We start from the raw sequence: 21,627 nt of genomic DNA on the forward strand, positions 1-21,627 counted from the left end.
TGCTATGGTTAAAATATTTTAGGTTACCTTACGGCATCGAATTGCTATTAATACTGCATAAATATGTTTGGCAGTGTGTTAGTAGTAGTTGTAGGATAATTAGACATGTAGTGTCATTTTGAGATGTATATCGCCAAATGGATATAAACAAAATGTTTTGCTCACTTGCTGATTTGGTTTATTAACACTGCAACAATACTTGGACTTATGAGCTCAATAACTGTACTAGGGATCTAACATGTAAGGTTGCTGTTCCTTCATAGCTGTTTGAACAAATGCATATGTATCACTTTGGCTGTATTCATGTGTAGATGTTTTATGGTTAATAAACGAATTTAAGAAATGCTGCATCTTATTTCTTCTTTTTTAAATTCGTTTATTGAACTCAAAGCAAGAAAGGATGTAATGTACAGCTGCATCTTATTTCTGCATGTATCTGCACCCAATTATGCAATAGCTTTCTACTGGGATTATTTTGGTTTTGCAGAGTTTGCAAATTCCACTTTTTTATGCATTTTTGGTATCGAATTGGTATTTTTTTTTTTATATGTTTCTTAATCAAGAAATGCTGGGATTCTGCATTTAAAAATGCGTTTGCGTTTTTTTTTACATGCCTTTTTCAGATCCTCATAAAAGTTTATTGTAAAAAAAAAAACATGCACCAAAAAATGCAATTTTTAACCCATACCCTTAAAAGTACAGTTGGCATAAGTTTTCTTGAAATCACAACCACTTTGCTTGAACTGTTAATTCTAGCTGATTTTCTGCACAAAAACTCAGTGGAAAATGACGTAGCATTTATGCTATGTGGGAGTATGGTTATATCATACCTATTCCATCATGACTTCAATTAGCCAATTCATGAGCAAAGGTGATACAAGAATTAAAATAGGTAGATGCAGGGAATTTACGGTACATTTTCTACATCTTTTACAAGTCCCAAAAAGAGCTATACCTTGCTTTGTTACAGATCACACCTATTGTCTCTACATGCAAACATTTGAGAATTAGTAAATGGGCGCTTTAGCACTGTATACACCAAAGAAGAGAGAGGCGCAGATGCAGTCGATCCCCATGCTGTTAGGGTGTGTGCACACGCTGCGGATTGTCCTGCGGATTTTTCCGCCCTGATTTGTCAAAAACGGCAGGTAAATCTGCAGGTCAAAAGACCTGCGGTTTATCTGCAGTTTTTCTGCGGTTTAGCCTGCGATTTGACACCTGTCATGGAGCAGGTGCTAAACCGCTGCGGAATCCGCACAAAGAATTTCCATTGATTTTAATGATACTGTACAGCGCAGCAGAAACTGCTGCGGATCCACAGGACCAAAACCACTGCGGATCAGCAGCAGAATCTGCAGCGTGTGCACACACCCTAAATATGGCATTGAATATATTCAGTTGGTTAATTGCAGATGTGGTCCAAGCAAAGTTAAATAAAATCAATGTGAAAAAGGCCCCGGGCCAAGATGGCCTGCATCCAAGAGTGCTTAGGCCCAGATTCATCAAAGCCGTTATGCCAGAAAACTAGATTTGAAAAGTCTCAACATTTTTGCAGAACAGGAGGCTACACAAAAATTTTGTGACTGAGAGTTTTTTATGTCATTTTCGCCCAACTCCGACAAAGTGGGCTGTCCCTGCTAGTCAAATTCCAGTCCCTGACTGGAGTAAAAATGTCGAGGAGCAACAGTGACTGGTACTGTGCCGAGTGAAAGGCACAAGGCTAATGTACTGCCATTTTCAAAACGTCCTCAAGGTCTTTCCCAGGTACATGTAATTATAGACCAGTAAGCCTAGCATCCATTGTGGAAAAATGGTTTGTGGGACATAATACAGAAGTCTGTGGTAGAAAAAAAAAAAATATTAGGCCAAGTGCACACTTTGAGTACTTTGTGACTTTTTTACCTCAGTATTAGTTAACAAAACAAGAAAAAAAAAAAATCGGGAAAAAACAAACCAAAAATGCTAGAAACAATAATATAATATTTATTGGATTATACAAATACATAGTGGAGGAGTTACACCTATTGGCACGTGTGCAAAAAGACACTCAACAGATCAATATCTAAATAATTTAATGGCACAGGGAATGTTTGGAATAAATAGTACCAAAAATTAATAATACATTAATGAAAAAAATGGCACATAATAACACGCAATTAATGAGGCCACATATACTAAATGACTGAGAAAGATGCCACATAGTCATCACCAACAATCAATGAGGCCACATACAGCAAATATAGTCCCTAATAATGCACATTCACCCAAATGGCGTGTAAACATGGTATAGAATCCACTGCACCCAAAATAATAAAGTAGGACAACAAATTACCTGATATATTAGCAGGGGCAGGAGCTGTTCCGGGAGCGTCAACCCCGACGCGCATTTCGGCGTGGAAGCCTTTCTCAAGGGGCATGCCAGTTAGAAGTAGTATACCCCAGTGGTTCAGTGCTGGATCTTCTATTAATCAACTTAAATAAAAGTTGTACAAAAGATGGAATTAATAGTGGTGTTCCTATTTTTGCATTTGACACCAAAACTAAATAGTATAGTACAGTCTATGGAAGATGTTTATAAGCTACAGGCTTTCTTGGACAAAATGAGTGTTTGGACACCCAGGTGGCGGATGAGCCTCAATGTGGAGAAATGTGAAGTTATACATCATATTTATTGCATCTAATACTATATGGCCATCATACGTTTTAGATGGAGTAAAACTAGAAGAGTCACTAGCATAGAAGGATCTGAGTGTACTTGTAGATCATACTCGACATAATAGCATGCGGTGTCAGTCAGTGGCTTCTAAGACCAACCGAATATTGCCATGTATTTATAAAAGGCATGGACTCTGGCCCTGAATCTCTGGACTTGAGCGCAACAGCCTCATAGAAATATACAAACTTATCACGCTCCGGTCGGGAGACCCACGGCCAGTCCAAACACTGTGGTCCGTGATAGGACCGAGATCCACCGATGTCTCCATAAGCCCTAAAACTTTAGTTCCTGGGTATGTTGCCCTTCAGCATGTGCTAGCACCAGTCACATAGGCAGTGATCAACATGACCAGTTCTAGAAAGCTGCTACACAGCTGTTGTAAAAAAAATTCATGTCGGCCCTTTGTTTTCTTGCGCTGTCTCTTTAAAGTCTATATTTTATCTTCCATACTTGTCAACATCAGAGAAGAGGAACCTACAATCACAACTTCCTTCAAAAGATTGTAGTTCTTAAGAGAGGTCAAACAGGAAATCTGGTCAAACTGATCCTCTGATGTTGTAGATACATGTGAGAAAATGGAGAAGTCTGTGATCTCAGACCACCACTGATTTCCAGAATGAAGGGGCCCTATAAAAGCCTCCAACCCTATTTTTATGGTAGACAATCTGAGTCAGTGGCCAAAATTAAAAACTTGGATAAAGTCACGAGCCACCCTTGATATTTATTAAAAAAAAGTCTTATTATAAAATGTAAAAATTAACAGTTTAATATGGAAACAAACTTAAAGGGGTTGTCTCATGAACAAACTACATTTTAATTAATAAATCTTAGAATAAAATAAACACCTAGTCACAAATGGGGCATACTGGAATATTATAATATGTTATGTAAGAATACTAAAATCATATGAGCCAAATGATTAGAATTTAAATATGTTATAATAAAGGATAATACAGAAAAAAAGTATGCCAATAAAAGTGTCCGACAAACACTGTGAGATATCCCCACAGTGAATTCCTCCACAGTACCCTTCACACACACGGTATGATGATCCTACTGTACTCCTCCCCCTCTGCAAAGTATGGTGACTTTATCACAGAATGATTCCACAACTGTGACCCCCACACAGCCTTTCACACAGTATAATGAGCCCAAATAGTCCTCCATACAGTATAATTGTCCCCACGTAATCCCTCTTAAATTATAATGGCCCCACATTGTCTCCATACAGTATAATGGGCCCCGCATAGTCCTCCATACAGTATAATGGTCCCCACGTAGCCTTTCATAGAGTATAATATCCTCCATACAGTATAATGGTCCCCATGTAGCCCTTCGTACAGTATAATAGCCCCACATAGTCCTCCATACAGTATAATGCGCCCTGCTTTGACTTCCATACAGTACAATGGTACCACATAGTCCTTCATACAGTAAAATGGGCCCTATAATACCTTCCATACAGTATAATGGGCCCAGAGTCCTCCATACAGTATAATAGGCCCTGCATTGCCTTCCATACAGTATAATGACCCTACATAGTCCTCCAAACAGAATAATGGGCCCCACAAAGTCCTCCATACAGTGTAATGGAGCCTGAATTGGCTTCCATAGATTATAATGGGCCGCACATAATCTTCCATAGAGTAAAATGAGCCCTGTAATGCCTTCTATACAATATAATGGGACCCACATAGTCCTCTATACAGTATAATAGGCCCTGCCTTGACTTTCATACAGTATAATGGGCCCCACATAGTCCTCAATACAGTATAATGGGCCCCATGTAGTCAGTCAGTCCTCCATTTAGTATAAATGGCCATGCATTGACTTCCATAGAGTAAAATGGGCCCCACGTAGTCCTCCATACAGTATAATGGGCCATGCATTGCCTTCCACACAGAATAAGAGCCCATATATGTCTCCATACAGTACAATGGCCTAACATTAAAAAAAAACTCCGCTGTTCAGCAGTGAATGCCCTGAACCTTTGTACTCCTTAGCACAGCAGGCATGTTGTAATGACATCATCGTGGCCACCCAGAGTTGCTGGCCAAATACAGTCACCCTGCGTGCTAGAGTTTTGCATGTGTGATCTAAGTAATGAGCCAAAGGCTTAATAATAAATATCATCAGCATGATCTTCCCCTTTAAGTAATGATGTTCGGGAGCCAAGCGCTCCTGTAAATCTCTTTCTCTCCATTCAGGATGTATACTCTGATGTCATGCAATCTTTTTTCTATGTCATGTCATCCTGATCATCTGGAACGTTTCACAACTAGGACTCAGATGGTCAGATTAAAAGCATTTCCTGCATCACTTCAGGGTGTTACCCCACAATGCTGTTGGTTTTCTCGTTAACAGACATCCTTGTATTACTTAATTGAAATCACGTAATTTACCTTAATTAAATGTAACACGAAATATTACAGAAGTGTATTATATTTGTCATCATTTTATTATTCATTAGAATATACGGTATTTTTCAGGTAAATTACCTAAAATTAATTTGATGCAATGGATTAGCCAGTTGCAGCAATGGTATTTGGGGGACTGATAATTGCCCCTAATGCAGACTGGCCATCTCTACCCCATACCAGAGACCTCACATGGCAATGGAATGCAATATTACCATGCCATATCGATAATAATCTGATATGAACATCATCAGATATGCTTCTGTAAGTTCAGCTACCAGGAGTTTGCGCCTTCGGAAACAAAAACGTATATTTTTAACCCAAATTCTGCACATATCATAGTCATGTTTTGGATGGTGTTGATATCAGATTATTATCAATATGGAATACAAATATTGCTTTTCCATTGCTATGTGATGTCTCTGGTATGGGCTAGGGATGACCAGTCTATCTTTGGGGCAATTATCTTCTCCCACATATTTTAGCACCTATATGCTAGTGAGAAAAATACTCAGAGAACATTGGTTCTTCCTACCACTGTGGACTACTCGCTAATTAAATACACACCAGGTGTCCAGTTATGTTGGATTTATGTACACTACCAGTCAAAAGTTTATGGTCACTTAGAAATTTTCCTTATTTTTGAAAGAAAAGCACAGTTTTTTTCCAATGAAGCTAGCATTAAATGATTCAGAAATACACTCTATACATTGTTAATGTGGTAAATGAGTATTCTAGCTGCAAACTTCTGGCTTGCAATGCAATATCTTCATAGGTGTATAGAGGCCTGTTTCCAACAACCATCACTCAAGTGTCTTATGGTACTTTGTGTTTGCTAACTGTGTAAGAAGGCTGATGGATGGTTAGAATACCCCTGAAAATCCTTGTGCAAGTATGTTAGCACAGCTGAAAACAGTTTGGCTGATTAGAGAGACTATAAACCTGACCTTCCTTTGAGCTAGTTAAGAATCTGGAGCATTACATTTGTTGGTTCCATTAAACTCTCAAAATGGCCAGAAAAAAAGAACTTTCATATGAAACTCGACAGTCTATTCTTGTTCTTAGAAATGAAGGCTATTCCATGCGAGAAAATGCCAAGAAACTGAAGATTTCCTACAACGGTGTGTACTACTCCCTTCAGAGGAGAGCACAAACAGGCTCTAACCAAAGTTGAAAGAGAAGTGAGAGGCCCCACTGCACAACTGAGCAACAAGACAAGTACATTAGAGTCTGTAGTTTGAGAAATCGAAGCCTCACAGGTCCTCAACTGGCAGCTTCATTAACTAGTACACGCAATACACTAGTGTCAACGTCTACAGTGAAGAGGTGATGCAGGCCTTCAGGGCAGAGTGGCAAAGAAAAAGCCATATCTGAGACTGGCTAATAAGAGGAAAAGATTAATATGGGCAAAAGAACACAGACATTGGACGGAGGAAGATTGGAAATAAGTGTTATGGACAGACGAATCCAAGTTTGAGGTGTTTGGATCACACAGAAGAACATTTGTGAGACGCAGAACAACTGAGAAGATGCTGGAAGAGTGCCTGACGCCATCTGTCAAGCATGGTGGAGGTAATGTGATGGTCTGGGGTTGCTTTGATGCTGGTAAAGTGGGAGATTTGTACAAGGTAAAAGGGATTTTGAATAAGGAAGGCTATCACTCCATTTTGCAATGCCATGTCATACCCTGTGGACAGCGCTTTATTGGAGCCAATTTCATCCTACAACAGGACAATGACCCAAAGCACTCCTCCAAATTATGCAAGAACTATTTAGGGAAGAAGCAGGCAGCTGGTATTCTATCTGTAATGGAGTGGCCAGTGCAGTCACCATATCTCAACCCCATTGAGCTGTTGTGGGAGCAGCTTGACTGTATGGTACGCAAAAAGTGCCCATCAAGCCAAACCAACTTGTGGGAGGGGTTTCTGGAACCATGGGGTGAAATTTCTCCAGATTACCTCAGCAAATTAACTGCTAGAATGCCAAAGGTCTGCAATTCTGTAATTGCTGCAAAGGGAACATTCTTTGATGAAAGCAAAGTTTGAAGGAGAAAATTATTATCTAATATATAAAGCTCAAGTGTGTATGTATGTATGTATGTCCGGGATTGGCATCCGCACCGTCGCAGCTACAGCCACAAAATTTGGCACAGTCACACCTCTGGACCCCGAGAGTGTCCTAGGCTATGTTGTGAGGCGAAATTTAACCCCGCGTGTTCCAATTCACCAAACAATTTTGCCCCTATCTACATAATGGGGAAAAAGTGTGTGTATCAAGCCCCGCCCCTCATTATGATGTCACAATGGTTGCCATGGCGACGCTGATGTCATCATAGGTTGCAAGCCCCGCCGCGCATTATGATGTCATAATGGTTGACTATGGGATGGAGGATGTGTGATGGGTATATGGACACTGGACTATGGGATGGAGGATATGTATGATGGGTATATGGGCATGGGACTATGGGATGGAGGATGTGTGATGGGTAGTGTTGAGCATTCCGATACCGCAAGTATCGGGTATCGGCCGATATTAGCTGTATCGGAATTCCGATACTTAGTTCCGATACTTTTTTCATATCGAATACCGGAATCGGAAGTTCCCATAATGCTAGGAGCCCGCTCGATTTGATTCAGCCAATGGGGATCCTCAGAAGTGTGGGCATATCCTGTTAGGCATGTAGGCATGTTAACTACAGGCATGGCTGTGATTGGCTGCTGAAATGATGTGATGATGCACTATAAAAAGCGCTGCAGCCGCCATTTCTGGTCACTCTGCTGTGAATTCAGTTAGGGACAGGCTGCTGTTGAATACTGTGAGGGACAGTTAGAAATAGCGATTCTAAAAACAATATTGTGCTTTATCCAGGCTACATAAACCACCACTGTAGCTTGCTTTTCCCTAGCAGCGCTGTTTTCACAGCTGTCTGCAAGGGCTGTGTGAGTGCAGACCCACGCTGTGTAGTGTGTCCTGCAGGCACGTCTGCTTGTAGGCCGGCCAGCGTGTGTCTCTGCCTCATACACATTTTTCTTTTATTGCTGCTTTTTTTTTCTCCTGTATAGTGTGCTTCCATACGTATCCATATACGTTGGTTGCAAACACTAAAGGAGTGGACAGCGGAGCCTTTCAGCAGCCTTTCAGTGTTATAGCCCATTTCTCTGCACTGTTTTTGGCTGTCTGATAGGTCTCTCTGTGTGTGAGTGCAGCTCACGTTGCAGTGTGTTCTACAGCCACCGCTAGCTGTAGTCCGCTCAGCGTGCGTCACTGCCTCATACATAGTCCTTTTTTTGCAGCAAATTTAGCCAGATTTTTGCTCCTATATTTGTGTGCTTCCAACCGCATCCATTGTCATTGGTTGGTTGCAAACACTATATAGGATTAGATAGAGGAGCTTTTTTGCTGGCTTGTGCCCTTCAGGGCTAGCCAGGCTAGTATCACCCTATTTTTTGGAGCCTCATCAATTGCATTGTAGGTTAGCTTCCTGCATTGTAATCGCTCCAAAAAGTTTGTGATACTATAGCTTTCAAACTTTGGTCACATCCTTTCCTTTCCTTTCCCCCCACCCAAAAAAAAAAAAGGAAATAAAGTTCACCAAACACTCCACTTTACAGTTGTCTAGGCCACATTAGATCATATTAAAGTGTAGTACACACACTCTTAGCTAAATTAGTGTTTCTTATACTGGTTAGCAGGTGTTCAGGAATAAGAACACTAAGCCACCCCTTTTTTACTTTTCTGCCTATCTTTATCAGTCTACCAAGATGAAGAAAGCAGGGAGTAAGGCACGTGGTCGTGGCCGTGGAGTTTCAGCAGGGAGAGGACGGGGGGATTCAGCAGGGAGAGGACGTGGGGATTCGGTATCTGCTGCGGCCACCAGTGACCCGGCATCCCCCACTTTTACCAGGCAACAGTCCTTCATGCGCAGCTTTGTAGGACCTCGCCGTACCCCACTGCTGCGTGACGAACAAATTGAAGCCGTTGTCGGATGGATGGCAGCTAACGCATCCACTTCAATGACTTCCGCATCCTCCCAAGGCCAGAGCACTGAAGAGCAACCATCTGTCTCTTCACCACCTGCCAAATTGCCCAGGCAGTCTGAGAGCCCTGGACAGGAGCCATCTCAATCTTTACTTCTGTTCTCAGAATCTGTTGGCTTGGAAAGAGGTGGCCAGCCAAGCAGCATTCTAGAGCGTGAAGAAGAGGGAGTATGCAGTGATGCGCAACTGCTTTGTCCCTCTGAATCTGAAGAGGCGGTTGGGCCAGTGCCTATGGTCAGCACACCTCAGTATGCATCAGATGATGATGAGACTCAGTTGCCAATTTCTGGTGCGTACGGTGCTGGCGAGACAACCCAGGACCAGCCGGTGCTTGAAGAGGGGAGTGGAGATGATGAGGTCCTTGACCCATCATGGCGTCAGCCACAGGAAGGTGGTGGGAGCAGCTCTGAGGAAGAGATTCCCCGAACGGCCAAAAGAGGAGGGAGAGGGCGGGGGCAGACTTGGTTGCCTGTAGCACAGGCATGGGAGAAAAAGCGGCCATACTCGGCAAACCATCCCCGAGCACTGGCTCTGAATGCCGGCATTGCCAAACTACTGGCCCTTGAGATGCTGTCATTCAGGCTGGTGGAGACTGACACATTCCGGAACTTTATGTCATTGGCAGTTCCACAATACAATGTACCCAGCCGCTTTTATTTCAGCAGGCAAGCTGTCCCTGCCCTGCAAAAGCATGTGGAGGGAAAAATTAAAAATGCGCTACTAAATGCCGTCAGTAGCAAGGTCCACCTGACCACCGATGCGTGGACCAGTAGCCATGGACAGGGACGATACCTTTCCCTCACTGCCCATTGGGTCAATGTTGTGGAGCCGGGTACAGATCTGGAGAGTGGCTCTGTACGTATTCTGCCAACTCCAAGGATTGCAGGAATGCAGTCTGTACATATTGAGTCCTCCTCCTACTCTAGTTCCTCAGAATCAGCACTGTGTGAGCCTGTTAGGCCAGATATGAGCACAGGTGTGGCCAAACGTCAACAGGCCGTCCTTAAATTAATTTCTTTGGGGAATCGGAGCCACACAGCACAGGAGCTCTGGAATGCCATCAAGCAGGAGAGCGATGTGTGGTTTGTGCCAGCGAATCTCCAGCCAGGTTTGGTAGTGAGTGACAATGGCCGAAATCTAGTGGCAGCTCTGGGCCTAGGCAACCTCACATACCATGTCTGGCACACGTGCTCAATTTGGTCGTGCAGAGCTTTCTGAGGGACTATCCGGATCTTGATGCACTGCTGCACAAGGTTCGCCTAGAGTGTGCTCACTTGCGGCGTTCCAGCATGGCAAGATCGCGCATTGCATCTCTGCAACGCCGATTCCGCCTGCCAGAACATCGCATCATATGTGACCTCCCCACCAGGTGGAATTCAACGTTACATATGTTGGAGCGGTTGTGTGAGCAGCAGGCAGCAGTAATGGAGTACCAGCTGCATCAGGCGCAAACAAGTCGCACTGTGCGCCGGACACACTTCACCACCACTGAGTGGGCCACTATGAGGGACATCTGCCAAGTTTTGCGTGCCTTCGATGACTCCACGCGGATGGCCAGTGCAGATGATGCACTAATCAGCATGACTGTCCCCCTCATCTGTCTGCTTCAAAAAACCTTACAAGCACTAAGTGAGGAGGTTTTTGAAGAGGTCGAGGATGAGCAGTCAGAAATGCCATCTGTTTCTGGCAAGTCTGCACAACGTGCTTCCACACAAAGGCCCAGGCAGGGGACACTTAGTGAGGAGGATGACGAGGAGTCAATGGAGGAGGAGGAACACATCTCTCCAGAGGAGGGAGGTACACAAGGCTCACATGGTTGATTTCATGCTGCAGTGCTTGTTAAATGACCGCCGCATCGCCAACATTCTCCACACGGCTGATTATTGGGTGTACACCCTCCTAGATCCTCGCTACCGGGACAACTTACAAAGCCTCATACCACAGTTGAACCGGGAGCGAAAAATGCGGGAGTACCAAGAAACACTTGTGCAGGCCATCATGTTCTCCATTCCCCCCACAAGTGTTGCTGGTAGTGCTTTTCAAAGCAGCCATGTGGGTAGAGGCAGTGGAGGAAGCTCTGCACAAAGAGGTAGCAGAGGCAGTGCCGCAGGACAAGGCAAGGCCAGTATGGCCCAAATGTGGAAAAGTTTTGTGGGACCGCCACAAACGGCTACACCATCACAGACGGCTCCAGTCAGCAGGAGGCAACGTTTCCGTCAGATGGTGACAGACTACTTGTCGTGCCCTGTTAGTGTTCTCCCAGACGGCTCTTCCCCGTTCAAGTATTGGGTCTCTAAGCTGGATACATGGCCAGAGCTTAGCCAGTATGCATTGGAGGTGCTGGCTTGCCCTGCTGCCAGTGTATTATCGGAACGTGTCTTTAGTGCTGCAGGTGGTGTGGTAACAGACGGTCGCACGCGACTATCCGCCGATAATGTTGACCGGCTTACTTTTGTGAAAATGAACAAGGCCTGGATCTCACCTGAATTTGCCAGTCCTCTTCCAGAATAAATAATTGGCTGGCAACAGGATCCAGGTCTCCTGTTGTGTTCATGTTTCTATGACCTGAACTTTATTTCCTGGGCTACAGCAACGCCCATTGTTGCTCAGAAGTGCTGTCCGCACAGACAAAACACTCGCTCATGTGTAAGTGGGGTTCGGTAACGTCAGCTGATCCCCTGCTGTGTGTACGGCAAACTCTCCTGCTGCCTACAACTTCTGACTACCTCTGATTTAATATGTTCTCTGATTTGCCCTCTGTCTCCACTCTGTTTTGAGTATTTCCTCCGGCCTACAACACCGCCTGTTTCTGCTCTCAAGTGCCGTCTGCACAATCCACACTTGATCCTGTGGTACCTGGGTCCTGTAACATCTGCTCATCTCCAGAGTTGAGCACGGCAATGTCTCCTGCTTTGTCTACATTCCCACTACTTGTAGTGGAAATGTGGACAGAGCAGGAGACATTGCCTGACTCACCTCTAGGGAGAAGCTGCTGTTACAGAACCCCAGTAACACAGGAACAAGTGTGGGTTGTGCAGACGGCATTTCAGAGCAGCAACTGGCGTGGTTGGAAGCCAGCGGAAATACTCGAAACAGAGTGAAGACAGAGGCCTAATTGGATTACGTTGACAGTTAGTAGTAGTCTAGAAACAATCGCAAACTGCCACCAAGTAGGCCTCGGCCTACTACCTGATTTTCCCTGGGCTTCGACACCGCCAGTTGGTGCTCAGAAGTGCTGTCCGCACAGACAAAACACTCGCTCATGTGTAAGTGGGGTTCGGTAACGTCAACTGATCCCCTGCTGTGTGTATGGCAAAGTGTCCTGCTCCCTCCACAGTCAAACAACCTCAGATTTACACCTGGCTCCAAGTAGGCCTCGGCCTACTACCTCATTTTCCCTGGGCTCCGACAACGCCAGTTGGTGCTCGGAAGTGCTGTCCGCACAGACAAAACACACTCGTTCATGTGAACGTGGGGATCAGTAATGTCAGCTGATCCCCTGCTGTGTGGAGGGCAAAGTGTCCTGCTCCCTTCAAAGTCAAAATACCTCAGCTTTACACCTGGCTCCTAGTAGGCCTCGGCCTGCACCATGATTGTCCCTGGGCTCCAACAACGCCAGTTGGTGCTCGGAAGTGCTGTCCACACAGAAAAACACACTCGTTCATGTGAAAGTGGGGTTCAGTAACGTCAGCTGCTCCCCTGCTGTGTGGAGGGCAAACTGCTGCTGCCTCCAAATTGTAACTATTTCAGATTTAAACATTCTCTGATTTGGCCTCTGTCTCCACTCTGTCTCTAGTATTTCCCCTGACCTCCAACACCGCCAGTTCCTGCTCACAGTTGCCGTCCACGCATTCCACACGTGTTCCTGTGTTACTGGGGTTCTGTTACGTCAGCAGATCCCCCAATATGTGTCCGCCACTGTCTCCTGCGCTGTCCACCTTCCCACTGCAAGCGGTGGGAACGTGGACAGAGCAGGAGACAGTGGCAGACACACATCAGGGGATCTGCTGACATTACAGAATCCCAGTAACACAGCAACACGTGTGGATTGGGCAGACGGTTACTGTACGCATAAACTGGCGGTGTTGGTAGTCACGTGAAATCCTGGAAACAGAGTGGAGACAGATGCCTAATTGGAGCACGTTGACAGTCTGTTGTAGCCTACAAACACTGTAAAACTGCCACCAAGTAGGCCTCGGCCTGCACCCTGGTTCTCCCTGGGCTCCAACAACGCTAGTTGGTGCTCAGAAGTGCTGTCCACACAGAAAAACACACTCGTTCATGTGAAAGTGGGGTTCAGTAACGTCAGCTGATCCCCTGCTGTGTGGAGGGCAAACTGCTACTGCCTCCAAATTCAAACAACGTCTTATCTTAAACTGCCTCCAAGTAGGCCTCAGCCTACAAAATGACTATCCCTGGGCTCCAACATCGTCAGTTGTTGCTCGGAAGTGCCGTCCATACAGAAAAACACACTCGTTCATGTGAAAGTGGGGGTCAGTAACGTCAGCAGATCCCCTGCTGTGTGGAGGGCAAAGTGTCCTGCTCCCTCCAAAGTCAAAATACCTCTGCTTTACACCTCGCTCCTAGTAGGCCTCGGCCTGCACCATGATTGTCCCTGGGTTCCAACAACGCTAGTTGGTGCTCAGAAGTGCTGTCCACACAGAAAAACACACTCGTTCATGTGAAAGTGGGGGTCAGTAACGTCAGCTGATCCCCTGCTGTGTGGAGGGCAAAGTGTCCTGCTCCCTCCAAAGTCAAAATACCTCTGCTTTATACCTCGCTCCTAGTAGGCCTCGGCCTGCACCATGATTGTCCCTGGGTTCCAACAATGCTAGTTGGTGCTCGGAAGTGCTGTCCACACAGAAAACCACACTCGTTCATGTGAAAGTGGGGGTCAGTAACGTCAGCTGATCCCCTGCTGTGTGGAGGGCAAACTGCTGCTGCCTCCAAATTGTAACTACTTCAGATTTAAACATTCTCTGATTTGGCCTCTGTCTCCACTCTGTCTCTAGTATTTCCCCTGACCTCCAACACCACCAGTTCCTGCTCACAGTAGCCGTCCACGCATTCCACACGTGTTCCTGTGTTACTGGGGTTCTGTAACATCAGCAGATCCCCCAATATGTGTCCGCCACTGTCTCCTGCGCTGTCCACCTTCCCACTGCAAGCGGTGGGAAGGTGGACAGAGCAGGAGACAGTGGCAGACACACATCAGGGGATCTGCTGACATTACAGAATCCCAGTAACACAGCAACCCGTGTGGATTGGGCAGACGGCTACTGTACACATAAACTGGCGGTGTTGGTGGTCACGTGAAATCCTGGAAACAGAGTGGAGACAGATGCCTAATTGGAGCACGTTGACAGTCTGTTGTAGCCTACAAACAATCTAAAACTACCACCAAGTAGGCCTCGGCCTACACCATGATTGTCCCTGGGCTCCAACAACGCCAGTTGGTGCTCGGCAGTGTCTTTGGCACGGGGACTCCCTGTTGCCCAGCCTGGTTCCAGCACGCCTGCTGTTTCCGGGTAGTGTCAAGGTCACTATGCCACCAATCCGTTGTCCTGTCGTCTTGCGGCCGGGTTAGCCGACTCTACGGTGCCTGCAGTTTAGGTGACTCCTATGTGGGCTGCGGGAACTGGCACTGAAGGCTGGATCCGCAGTGCCAATGGGACATGGACCCCCTGTAGGACTGTGGGTTTCGGTAACTGCGGCCGGCTTGTGGCCTGGCTACTTTGCTTTCAATGGGTACCTTCTGCTACCCACCCGGGTTCCAGCACTGTCTGCTGGTTCTCGCCAGAGCCTTTGGCCTAGGTGCCTCCATCTTGGTATCCGAGGTCCAGCACCGTCAGCTGGTCCTTGGTAGTGCTTTCTAGCACAGGTACCTCCTGCCTAGTAACCGTGGTCCAGCACCGTCAGCTGTTCCTCGGTAGTGCCATTGGCTCTTGTAGCTTTTGATACTCATCTGGGTTCCAGCACCGTCAGCTGGTTCTCGGCAGTGTCTTTGGCACGGGGACTCCCTGTTGCCCAGCCTGGTTCCAGCACACCTGCTGTTTCCGGGTAGTGTCAAGGTCACTATGCCACCAATCCGTTGTCCTGTCGTCTTGCGGCCGGGTTAGCCGACTCTACGGTGCCTGCAGTTTAGGTGACTCCTATGTGGGCTGCGGGAACTGGCACTGAAGGCTGGATCCGTAGTGCCAATGGGACAGGGACCCCCTGTAGGACTGTGGGTTTCGGTAACTGCGGCCGGCTTGCGGCCTGGCTACTTTGCTTTCAATGGGTACCTTCTGCTACCCACCCGGGTTCCAGCACTGTCTGCTGGTTCTCGCCAGAGCCTTTGGCCTAGGTGCCTCCATCTTGGTATCCGAGGTCCAGCACCGTCAGCTGGTCCTTGGTAGTGCTTTCTAGCACAGGTACCTCCTGCCTAGTAACCGTGGTCCAGCACCGTCAGCTGTTCCTCGGTAGTGCCATTGGCTCTTGTAGCTTTTGATACCCATCTGGGTTCCAGCACCGTCAGCTGGTTCTCGGCAGTGTCTTTGGCACGGGGACTCCCTGTTGCCCAGCCTGGTTCCAGCACGCCTGCTGTCTCCGGGTAGTGTCAAGGTCACTATGCCACCAATCCGTTGTCCTGTCGTCTTGCAGCCGGGTTAGCCGACTCTACGGTGCCTGCAGTTTAGGTGACTCCTATGTGGGCTGCGGGAACTGGCACTGAAGGCTGGATCCGTAGTGCCAATGGGACATGGACCCCCTGTAGGACTGTGGGTTTCGGTAACTGCGGCTGGCTTGCGGCCTGGCTACTTTGCTTTCAATGGGTACCTTCTGCTACCCACCCGGGTTCCAGCACTGTCTGCTGGTTCTCGCCAGAGCCTTTGGCCTAGGTGCCTCCATCTCGGTATCCGAGGTCCAGCACCGTCAGCTGGTCCTTGGTAATGCTTTCTAGCACAGGTACCTCCTGCCTAGTAACTGTGGTCCAGCACCGTCAGCTGTTCCTCGGTAGTGCCATTGGCTCTTGTAGCTTTTGATACCCATCTGGGTTCCAGCACCGTCAGCTGGTTCTCGGCAGTGTCTTTGGCACGGGGACTCCCTGTTGCCCAGCCTGGTTCCAGCACGCCTGCTGTTTCCGGGTAGTGTCAAGGTCACTATGCCACCAATCCGTTGTCCTGTCGTCTTGCGGCCGGGTTAGCCGACTCTACGGTGCCTGCAGTTTAGGTGACTCCTATCTGGGCTGCGGGAACTGGCACTGAAGGCTGGATCCGTAGTGCCAATGGGACAGGGACCCCCTGTAGGACTGTGGGTTTCGGTAACTGCGGCCGGCTTGCGGCCTGGCTACTTTGCTTTCAGTGGGTACCTTCTGCTACCCACCCGGGTTCCAGCACTGTCTGCTGGTTCTCGCCATAGCCTTTGGCCTAGGTGCCTCCATCTTGGTATCCGAGGTCCAGCACCGTCAGCTGGTCCTTGGTAGTGCTTTCTAGCACAGGTACCTCCTGCCTAGTAACCGTGGTCCAGCACCGTCAGCTGTTCCTCGGTAGTGCCATTGGCTCTTGTAGCTTTTGATACCCATCTGGGTTCCAGCACCGTCAGCTGGTTCTCGGCAGTGTCTTTGGCACGGGGACTCCCTGTTGCCCAGCCTGGTTCCAGCACGCCTGCTGTTTCCGGGTAGTGTCAAGGTCACTATGCCACCAATCTGTTGTCCTGTCGTCTTGCGGCCGGGTTAGCCGACTCTACGGTGCCTGCAGTTTAGGTGACTCCTATGTGGGCTGCGGGAACTGGCACTGAAGGCTGGATCCGTAGTGCCAATGGGACAGGGACCCCCTGTAGGACTGTGGGTTTCGGTAACTGCGGCCGGCTTGCGGCCTGGCTACTTTGCTTTCAATGGGTACCTTCTGCTACCCACCCGGGTTCCAGCACTGTCTGCTGGTTCTCGCCAGAGCCTTTGGCCTAGGTGCCTCCATCTCGGTATCCGAGGTCCAGCACCGTCAGCTGGTCCTTGGTAGTGCTTTTTAGCACAGGTACCTTCTGCTTAGTAACCATGGTCCAGCACCGTCAGTTGGTCCTCGGTAGTGCCATTGGCTCTTGTTCCTTCTGCTACCCATCCGGGTGCCAGCACTGTCTGCTGGTTCTCGCCACAGCCTTTGGCCTAGGTGCCTCCATCTCGGTATCCGAGGTCCAGCACCGTCAGCTGGTCCTTGGTAGTGCTTTTTAGCACAGGTACCTTCTGCTTAGTAACCGTTGTCCAGCACCGTCAGTTGGTCCTCGGTAGTGCTATTGGCTCTTGTTCCTTCTGCTACCCATCCGGGTGCCAGCACTGTCTGCTGGTTCTCGCCACAGCCTTTGGCCTAGGTGCCTCCATCTCGGTATCCGAGGTCCAGCACCGTCAGCTGGTCCTTGGTAGTGCTTTTTAGCACAGGTACCTTCTGCTTAGTAACCGTGGTCCAGCACCGTCAGTTGGTCCTCGGTAGTGCCATTGGCTCTTGTTCCTTCTGCTACCCATCCGGGTGCCAGCACTGTCTGCTGGTTCTCGCCACAGCCTTTGGCCTAGGTGCCTCCATCTCGGTATCCGAGGTCCAGCACCGTCAGCTGGTCCTTGGTAGTGCTTTTTAGCACAGGTACCTTCTGCTTAGTAACCGTTGTCCAGCACCGTCAGTTGGTCCTCGGTAGTGCCATTGGCTCTTGTTCCTTCTGCTACCCATCCGGGTGCCAGCACTGTCTGCTGGTTCTCGCCACAGCCTTTGGCCTAGGTGCCTCCATCTCGGTATCCGAGGTCCAGCACCGTCAGCTGGTCCTTGGTAGTGGTTTCTAGCACAGGTACCTCCTGCATAGTAACCGGGGTCCAGCACCGTCAGCTGTTCCTCGGTAGTGCCATTGGCTATTGTTCCTTCTGCTGCCACTACTGGTTCCAGTACTGTCAGCTGGTTCTCGCATGAAGACAACCACCAAGATACAGAACAGAAGACAGAAGAACAAGATGCAGAAGAAGCAAAAGCAGAAGAACAGAAAGCAGAAGAACATTAAGCATAAGACAAAAAATCAGCATAGAAGAAATCAAAATTATAAGCAGAAGAAGACTAAGCAGTAAATGGGGGTGAGTCCGTTCCTCCTCGTGGTGCCCCTGGAAAATGGCTGCTGCTGCAGGCCAAACTGAACTCGGACAAATCCTGTTGTAAATCTTTTGTGACAGGCAGAACTTAAGGTGTAATCTTATAACTTTTATAGATAAGTACTACAGGAATGCCTGTCGCCATAAGAAAATGAAGAATAGGAAGAAGATGAAGAAATAGCATATGAAAATTAATAATAGCTGAATAAGAAGAATATGAAGAATGGAAAAAAAAAATTAATGGGAAGAAGGTGAAGAAGAAGAAGATGAATAAGGTGAAGAAAAAGTTGATGAAAAAAATGCTACTGCTGCGGATCATGAAGGAGAAAGTGTGGGAGAAGTACAAAAGAAGGTGAAGAGCATGGAAGTTGTGAAACATACATATCTGACTAAATATAAAAAAGTTAACATAGTCAATATCTTTTTAACTCCGAACGTCTTGAAAAAAAAAATTGGAATTAATGCTATGCCATGTGATTTGAATAAACCACTATGCTTTTAATGTCTCCTCCACCTCCCACAATACATTCTACATGATTCTTATTTGTTTTCAATTATATAGAATTAGCCAACAAGGAAATAAAGGCCTTTTTTTAATTCCGATACCGGAAGTCCCATTGACTTGAATGGGACTTCCGGTATCGGAATCGGCGATACCCGATATTTTTTTCGTATCGGGCGATACCATCCGATACGATATTTTTGGGTATCGAACGGTATCGCTCAACACTAGTGATGGGTATATGGGCACGGGACTATGGGATGGCGGATATGTATGATCGGCATATGGGCACGGGACTATGGTATGGAGAATATGTATGATGGGTATACAGTCATGGCCAGAAGTTTTGAGAATGACACAAATATTATATTTTCACATGATCTGCTGGCCTCTGGTTTTTATGTGTGTTTGTCAGATGTTTTTATCACATACAGAAATATAATTGCAATCATATTATGAGTAGCAAAAGGTTATATTGACAGTTAGAATGAGTTAATGCAGCAAGTCAATATTTGCAGTGTTGACCCTTCTTCTTCAGGACTTCAGCAATTCTCCCTGGCATGCTCTCAATCAACTTCTGGATCAAATCCTGACTGATAGCAGTCCATTCTTGCAAAATCAATGCTTTTATTTTGTCTGAATTTGAAGGTTTTTGTTTGTCCACCCATCTCTTGATGATTGACCACAAGTTCTCAATGGGATTAAGATCTGGGGAGTTTCCAGGCCATGGTCCCAAAATCTCTATGTTTTGTTCCCTGAGTTATTTAGTTATCACCTTTGCATTATGGCAAGGTGCTCCATCATGTTGAAAAAGGCATTGTTGATCGCCAAACTGCTCTTGGACGGTTGGGAGAAGTTGCTCTTGGAGGACATTCTGGTACCATTCTTTATTCATGGCTGTGTTTTTAGGCAAGACTCAGATAGAGCCCATTCCCTTGGCTGAGAAGCAACCCCACACATGAATGGTTTCAGGATGCTTGACAGTTGGCATGAGACAAGACTGGTGGTAGCGCTCACCTGGTCATCTCCGAATAAGCCGTTTTCCAGATGTCCCAAACAATCGAAAAGGGGATTCATCAGAGAAAATGACTTTACCCCAGTCCTCAGCAGTCCACTCCCTGTACCTCTTGCAGAATATCAGTCTGTCCATGATGTTTTTTCTGGAGAGAAGTGGCTTCTTTGCTGCCCTCCTTGAGACCAGGTCTTGCTCCAAGAGTCTTCGCCTCACAGTGCGTGCAGATGCACTCACACCTGCCTGCTGCCATTCCTGAGCAAGCTCTGCACTGCTGGTAGCCCGATCCCGCAGCTGAAACACTTTTAAGAGACGGTCCTGGCGCTTGCTGGTCTTTCTTGGGCGCCCTGGAGCCTTTTTGGCAACAAGGGAACCTCTCTCCTTGAAGTTCTTGATGATGCGATAGATTGTTGACTGAGGTGCAATCTTTCTAGCTGCGATACTCTTCCCTGTTAGGCCATTTTTGTGCAGTGCAATGATGACTGCACGTGTTTCTTTAGAGATAACCATGGTTAACAGAAGAGAAACAATGATGCCAAGCACCAGCCTCCTTTTAAAGTGTCCAGTGGTGTCATTCTTACTTAATCATGACAGATTGATCTCCAGCCCTGTCCTCATCAACACCGACACCTGTGTTAATGGAGCAATCACTGAAACGATGTTAGCTGGTCCTTTTAAGGCAGGGCTGCAATGATGTTGAAATGTGTTTTGGGGGATAAAGTTCATTTTCTAGGCAAATATTGACTTTGCAAGTAATTGCTGTTAAGCTGATCACTCTTTATAACATTCTGGAGTGTATGCAAATTGCCATTAGAAAAAATGAAGCAGTAGACTTTGTAAAAATTAATATTTGTGTCATTCTCAAAACTTTTGGCCATGACTGTATGGGCATGGGACTATGAGATGGAGGATATGCATGATGGGTATATGGGCATGGGCCTATGGGATGGAGGATAATTATAATTTGCTATAACTAACCACAGTTAGTTACTATGCCCGGGCAGCTCTTCAGCTAGTTTCAAATAAAAATCTTTTCTTTGAACCTTTTCCAATGTCGGGACTAGATTTTAAGTTCATTTGGCAACTCATTTGATTAATAAAACTATGAATTTTCATGGAAAACACAAAATTGTCTGGGTGACCCCAAACTTTTGAACGGTAGTGTAGCTAAGCCATAACTCTTCCATAACTTGCGGGGAAAGAGGTTGTCAGGATTGCTGGTTATGTTAGTGTGACGGGATGGGGGATATAAAACTATAGGGGTAGGCTATGCGGTCTCCTGCCTGGCTGGTAAGCTACAGGAAAGAACACCCTTCAATGGCCCCTTCAGATCCTCCCACCTTATTGTCTTTTGATTTTTTTTATTTTTTTTATGATGTTTTATCTCAGTTATGTTAATTTATTTTTTTGTCATGTTTGTATATTCAGTTTCCAGCCTGTTCCTTTTTATTCTTCGGAAGTCAGAGCTCGCTGGTTTTGGGGGCTGAATGGAGAAGAGACTTGTCCACTGACCACAGCATAAAGACTTGAGGTTTTGTTTCAGTATGGTTTCATCCTTCAGGGCTTATTTTTCAATTTTGATGTTATGTAAGCAAATAAATACTGCAACCATTCATTATCCCAGTAAGAAATGTGAATGGGTGTTTCTGTTTGGTCTTTTTCCATCAAAGCGGCTCCTGTAGACCCTTTATTCGTAGGATATGTTCCCACAATGAGCTTTTGGTGAGTTTTTGATGTTGCAGATTTTTTGCTCCATTTCTGCACCTATAAAGTAAAGCTTGCATTTTTCAAAAATATGCAGCGTAAAAAGCTCATTAAAAACTCATGGTGGGAATCCCAAAACCCA

The 21,627-nt window shown here is 46.5% G+C and overlaps 1 long non-coding RNA gene across 3 annotated transcripts in view; it reads right to left on the reverse strand.

The window, feature by feature from the left end:
• LOC141080411 (uncharacterized) overlaps positions 1 to 21,627 on the reverse strand; it is a 165,816-nt gene that overhangs the window by 118,527 nt on the left and 25,662 nt on the right. For all 3 annotated transcript variants that reach the window (XR_012228901.1, XR_012228900.1, XR_012228899.1), the window contains one exon: positions 2,333 to 2,472. This is a non-coding gene — a long non-coding RNA (uncharacterized lncRNA). The remainder of the gene's footprint in view (positions 1 to 2,332; positions 2,473 to 21,627) is intronic.

This window comes from Dendrobates tinctorius, unplaced genomic scaffold (assembly GCF_039654945.1).
Source record: "Dendrobates tinctorius isolate UK_male_01 unplaced genomic scaffold, ASM3965494v1 ptg000016l, whole genome shotgun sequence".
NCBI classification, from domain to species: Eukaryota; Metazoa; Chordata; class Amphibia; order Anura; family Dendrobatidae; genus Dendrobates; species Dendrobates tinctorius.